Source organism: Onthophagus taurus, chromosome 11 (assembly GCF_036711975.1).
Source record: "Onthophagus taurus isolate NC chromosome 11, IU_Otau_3.0, whole genome shotgun sequence".
Lineage (NCBI taxonomy): Eukaryota > Metazoa > Arthropoda > Insecta > Coleoptera > Scarabaeidae > Onthophagus > Onthophagus taurus.
In genome coordinates, this window is record NC_091976.1 from 6,844,843 (window position 1) to 6,851,019 (window position 6,177).

Here is a 6,177-nt window from a genome sequence, read left to right on the forward strand (position 1 = left end):
TGGATCCGGTTTCATCTTCTATGTGATTGGTTCAAATTTTTTTTTATTTTTCTAAAACCTTTATCTAAAATTAATATGGGTCGGCACCAATTTGAAAATATAAGAAAAAATCTCGAACGGTCACGAAGCTGTAGTTATGAATTATGAAATACTTAAGGAGATTCCTAAGTTTGGTGTTTGAAACATTTTTTTATAAAGGGCTAAAAATAAATAGAAGAAACTTTTTGTACAAAAAACGATATAAATTAACACTAAAAGCATATCCCATATTACACCTTTATTGCATAACTAGTTCTTGCGAACATACGAGATTTAATATGTGAAAATCATGAACTTATAAATGAAAGGTTATGGAAAATAAACGTAGGAACGCGAAATAAATCACATTAATCCGAAAAGTGCTTCTATGAAACAATTTCCTTATTCATTGTGAACAACCTATAAGACGTCAAGGTTAAAATTCCAAAATTTGACATCATAAGAGATATGAAACTATTAAGACAGAATTTAGAACTCAGTGTTTCTCAACCAGGGTTTCGCACCACCTCAAGGTTTCACAAAGGAGGGTTTCGGGTTACATCACAAATAGTAATGGAAATGACACCATAAAAAATGTGTAATATGGTACACTGGGGCAAATGTGACCGCGAAATCCCTTAGTTCGACTTTAACTGCTTTTAATTCCGTTGTATACTAACCAATTTAAATGAAAGTTTAGGTGGTGTACACTCAACATGTTTTGAGTTGATAGCTAAAAACTCAAGGCAATATTGATAAGTTTTTTTTTCTTAATTAAACTCCAAAAAAATTCAATGATTCAGCAAGTGTGAATTTTAAAACCTGAGAAAAGCATCCGTCCTATCATAGGTAATATTAATACTCCTACTGGTAAAATTTCAAAAATCGCTCAAACCTTTCTTTATCACCATTTTAACCCTCTATTTTTTAACACCATAAAAAACTCTTCAGATTTGATTAAGAAACTCAAAGATTTCATCCTTAACAAAAATTGTAAATTAATTTCTTATAATATAAAAAATCTCTACTCAAATGTTCCTATATCACAAACTTTAGATTTTGTCAAAAAACATCTTATAAAATCACAAGATTTGAATAACCTTAACATTTTAGAAATTTCATGCTTCATTGATCTTCTTGAGATAATTTGTAATCAGAATTTTTTCACAATCAATAATAAGTTTTATAAAATGATGGACGGTTTGCCTATGGGTTCACCCATCTCTGGTATACTTTCAGACATCTTTGTGAACGAATTCGAAATAGAACTTTTTTCAACCAAATAAAACCTTTTCATTAGAGACATGAAATTTTATGCAAGGTATGTTGATGATATCTTCATTATTTACGAGGGTAACTCAGCAAAGTTATCAGCACTTTTTAACATTTTCAATAATATCAATAACTTAAACTTTACAATAGAATTGGAAAATAATCGAAATCTTCTTAGATCTACAAATACACAGAAATGTCATCCTAAATAAATTACAATTCAACATATTTAGAAAATCCACCACTACTGATAGTACATATTATTCAAAAGAACTCCTTTACATGTGATCAACACAAATTAGCAGCCTTTAAGTTCTTCTTTAATCGTTTATATAATGTCCCCCTAAACTACATTAATCTTGTTTCAGTAGTTAAAAAAATAATTAAAATTGGTTTCAACAATGACTTTTCCCTAGCTGGCATCCAAAACATTTTTTACAAAGTACATAATTCACAACTAAATAAAATTATATATCCTCACCACAAATTGAAAACCAGATTTGTTGTGTTACCTTACGTTCCCTCGATTACTAACCCCCTTTCACGTAATCTTGGAAAATTTGGCATCACCCCTGGTTTTGTCTCCCGAAATAAAATTCATAGTCGTTTAATTAATAACAAACACGTATTTAAGAGCGAGGAACTTAGTGGTGTTTACAGAATTGATTGTCCGGACTGTGATAGAACCTACGTCGGCCAAACAGGACGTAATATCAACACCAGATTTAAGGAACATATTTCCAAAAATACCTCTGCAGACCATAAACATATTAGTAAATTTAATCATAACATTAAGTTCGATAATTGTAAACTATTAAAGAACATGAGTGTTGTTTCTTATCTTATCTCCCGATCATGTGCTAAACTGTACTCGTACGTCATGCGGTTCTTCACATTCAGTCCTCGATAGATGTTTTTACGCACCAGATGGACTCTCAATAATTTTTTAGTTTTTCAACAATTTCAGAATTTTATATTAGCAAGTTAACTTTTTCTATGCTTCCATCATAAATTCTTATAATCTTATCTTTTCAGCTTTAATTTTAGAACGTTCAAATATTTTTTGGCTTTTCTTTAACGATGAAAATCATGTTTTTAAGATTTAATTCTTAAATTCTTTCGTTATATCTTGCCCATCAGGCTTTTAACTTTGTTAATAATTTGGAATTTTTGGAATTTAAACTTTAGAGGTTGTTCAATGTGTCGTATTTTCTATACTTTTTCTCGTGGATCGTTTGAGATGTTAATTAAATTCTACTCTCCGACTACTATCTCGACATTTGACGGTAACTATTAACATCTTATTATCTAGTTAATTTTAATACTAACAAATAATTTGTACATTTCAGTCGTGCTAGAAGAAGGGAGAAGTTACTTCCGAAACTAGTCGCACTGATTTTAAATATTTTTTAATAAATATATTTTCATCGTTTTTTCAATTTTTTTCTTTTTACTTAGTCATCTTCAGCCGAATCTACAATTATATTTTAATTATTTTTAATAATTAAAAATTAAAATTCTTATAGAACTTATAGAATAAAATAAAATTAACATCACAAAGAGCAGACATATAAAAAACATTTTAAAAAATATGAAATTACACTTTAAAATACAATATATATATAAATAAACTGTAAAAAGACAAAAACTACACAAGTTTCTTCACAAACGATATATAAAATAACACTAAAATGGATGACCTTTAAAACTTGTATGAAAGACACATGCCAAGATAGAAACAGGTAAACGAAATGAAAAAGCGGCGCTTATGAAAAATAAAATCAAATATTTCTTAGAATTTTGCAAGATAAGAAGTTATATTTATTTGTTTATTATTTCAATATTTAAACGAAACTTGCAACATGAATATCAACAGTTATAATCAGAATACCACTTCATCATTAATCCATGGACTCAGAAAAATCTACGTCAAATTGAAAACTACAAAGAATCATATAAATTTCATTAATTACTGCATCAAAGAGAATATCCAAATTTTCAAAATTTTCAAAATGTCAAGTTTGAACTTCATACATAGAAAGATTTTACGTGAAGAAAAATGGAAACATTTTAAGACACTTAATTTTTGCTATGATAAACTTGCTAAAATCAAGCGTTGTTTAAGAGAACGAATGGACTTCTTGAAAATTGAGGAAGTTTTAAATTTTACAACAACACAAACACTACACATAAAACGAGAAGATAAAAGACGTAAAAATCTAAAACTGCAGATTTTGAAGAAAAATCAAAACACAATGACCAAAAGAAAAACTAATCCAACAGACCAACCAAAGAACAATGTGCAGTTCCAGAACTTAACTGACATTAACTTCACGGAGGAAGAAACAAATCTTTTAAATAAAGGTTACAAATTTTCTTTGACCCCAAAAATTAACTTACCTATCTTAACTGTTGAATTACATAACATAATTAGAAAACAGCCTGAATATAACAAAATGAAGAACGACCTAATACCACACATTAAAAAGGCAGAAAAAAGTATTAAAAAATATAATTTATCTCAGGTTCAACAATGGCAAAGTCTGAAAAACATCAAACGTAAATTAAAAGAAAATAATGCCATATTCACTAAAGCTGGCATTGTAATATTAAATAAAGAAACATATATCAACAAAACTGAACAATTTATGTCAGAAAACCATTATATTGAACTTGAAAAGAATCCCTTAGACACAGGTATTAGAAAGACCCGCGAAATTATAAACACATGCAGAAGTACCTTAATCGAATATTCCTCGCATATTGATCCCAATAGTAACATAGTCTCCTCTTCTTTTTCCAGTACTCTATTTATACACATGAATTCCAAAATTCCGAAACTCTAAGCTCTTCCTAAATTACATAAACAAAATACGCTCATCAAGCCAATAACTTCTTTTAACAATTCACCTATTGCAAAACTAGCCAATTTCATGTTTCAATTTTTCAAAAATTTAAATTTTCAACCAAACTATACAATTCATAATACCAAACAATTTATTAAAGAAATACGAGATATAGATCCTAAAGGAAGATATTTGGTTTAATTTGATATAGTTAATCTTTATTCAAACATTCCTATACAGCTAACTTTAAACTTAATAACTAAAATTTGTGAAAATCAAATAGATTATAATAAATGTCAATAATCTGAATAAAATTCTTAAACACATTATCACTCAGAACTATTGCTCTTTCAATAATAAAAACTACAAAACAAATGAAGATTTACCTATGGGTATGCCCTTATCTGGTATACTAGCAGATATATTCCTCGATCATTATGAAAGTGAATATATACTAAACAACTTGAACCCATATAAAAAACGTATAGTCAAATGGATAAGATATGTTGATGATATTTTCGGTGTTTGGGAAGGAGCTCTAACCACGTTAAATGATTTTCATAAATATATTAATCAACTTCACGACCACCTAAAATTTACTATGGAATTAGAAAGAGATAACTTTTTGAACTTACTGGATTTAGCTATAATCAAAATCGATAACACAATACATTTCAATGTTTATAGAAACCCATCTTCAATTTCTACAATAATCCCATTCGATTCAAATCATCCTTTTTCGAATAAAATGGCAAGCTTTAGATTTTTCATTAATAGACTCTTTAGTTATCCTCTTTCCACAGTAAATAAAGAACGGGTAACGGATACGGGTGGTCTCAGCATTTCGAGCATGAATGAATTGAATCAACTAACTTTGCGTCCTCTATGATTATTACATACAGTATGACTTTCAATATTAATGAGTCTATTAATGATTATTAATGCATCTTCATTTAAACTTCATGTGTCACTGAAGTGTATTATGTTTCATATCACTCCATAATTTCTGCCACTTTGATGTTTGAATACAAAATTGAACTGATGGAAGAAATTACGTACCGTGATTAAGCACTTTGAATCAGAAGACTTTAATCAAGATTTAAGAGTGTTTCTTGAACAGATTTGTTGTCATCGAATTGCAAAGTATTGATAAAAAGTTTGATTCCTGTTCAAAAGGTTACAATTTATAAGTATTTCTGCCCGTTGGACGTCAATTTCCTACTTTACATTTAACGCGTAAAGAAACGTCTACATTGATCACTTATTTTCAAGAAATGATCTCAGGGTTCTATGGAATCTCATGAAATGTTATCACTTCAATCAACATCAATCGGTTAATCCTTTCTTTAGCCTCAATACTGTTGTATTGATGGTAGTGATGTTGTTTAGTTATTATCACTTACACATATCGCTTAATTAATTATTGTATGGAGAATTTCGTTTTTCTTAACATATACAACTCATCCCTATAAATAACACTTCTACTAAAAATCAAGAACCTCTCAGGACGAAGACTTCTTTTTCGATATTGTCGAAAGTTTTTGAGAAGGTACTGGTTTCAAGGACACATCTCAATAGGTACGTTTAATGTGCTGCGTGACTAACAATCACGATTTAACTTTATATCACACAACATGGTTTTTTACTGACTTTTATTATATAAAACTCCTCTTGCTTTGTATAACAGATTTCAACTTTATGTAGATGCGCAGTAGAGTCATGTTGGACAATATTACGCAATCCTTGAGGCGGATGCATAGTATTACGGCTGATTTAAGGGCTGAATTATAACAAGAGCAGCTTACTAGCAGACTACCAGATACTGTGATGACTATTGACTATTGTGCAGAGTGCGATGATGGAAGATGATGAAGTAACCTAGGGTTCTGAACAAAAAGCAGAAAAAAAATATAAAAAAGAATATCTTTTGAGAATATCATATATACTAGTATCGCAATATGATGAGAGATGATATCTTATTGTTTCGAAAGCTCTATTAGTACTTTATTTAAATTATTTTTAAATTCTTAATTCTTTTAAC

At 29.1% G+C, this 6,177-nt stretch overlaps 1 long non-coding RNA gene across 1 annotated transcript; it reads left to right on the forward strand.

Moving 5' to 3' along the window:
- Positions 1–2,283: 2,283 nt before the first annotated feature.
- LOC139431947 (uncharacterized) lies at positions 2,284–4,354 on the forward strand. Its single transcript, XR_011641979.1, has 3 exons — positions 2,284–2,576; positions 2,640–3,032; positions 3,087–4,354. It is a non-coding gene; the product is annotated as an uncharacterized lncRNA (long non-coding RNA).
- The last annotated feature ends 1,823 nt before the right edge of the window (positions 4,355–6,177 follow it).